This window comes from Lonchura striata, chromosome 21 (genome assembly GCF_046129695.1).
Source record: "Lonchura striata isolate bLonStr1 chromosome 21, bLonStr1.mat, whole genome shotgun sequence".
NCBI lineage: Eukaryota > Metazoa > Chordata > Aves > Passeriformes > Estrildidae > Lonchura > Lonchura striata.
The window spans coordinates 10966060-10966347 of NC_134623.1; positions in this window are offsets into that span (position 1 = coordinate 10966060).

Genomic DNA, 288 nt, shown 5'->3' on the forward strand with positions numbered 1-288 from the left:
TCGCCGAGGGGGCACGCACGCGGGCCGCCCCCGGCTTCGACCGTACGAGCACACAACGCAACGAACCGAGTGGGGGGGGAAAGAAAAACCATCCGAGAGCGAAACGCCCAACGGAACGCTCCGAAGGTCGGCGGGAAAGGCGGGGGGACCCGCGTCCCCGACCGCCTCCCCCCGCCGCTACGAGCGAGGGGAGACGCCGCCGGCAAACTGTGCCGTCCTCCGGAGGCGGCCCAGGCGCCCGGGCTCGGCCCGGCCTCCGCACGGAGGAGGCACGCGGCGCGCGCCGGA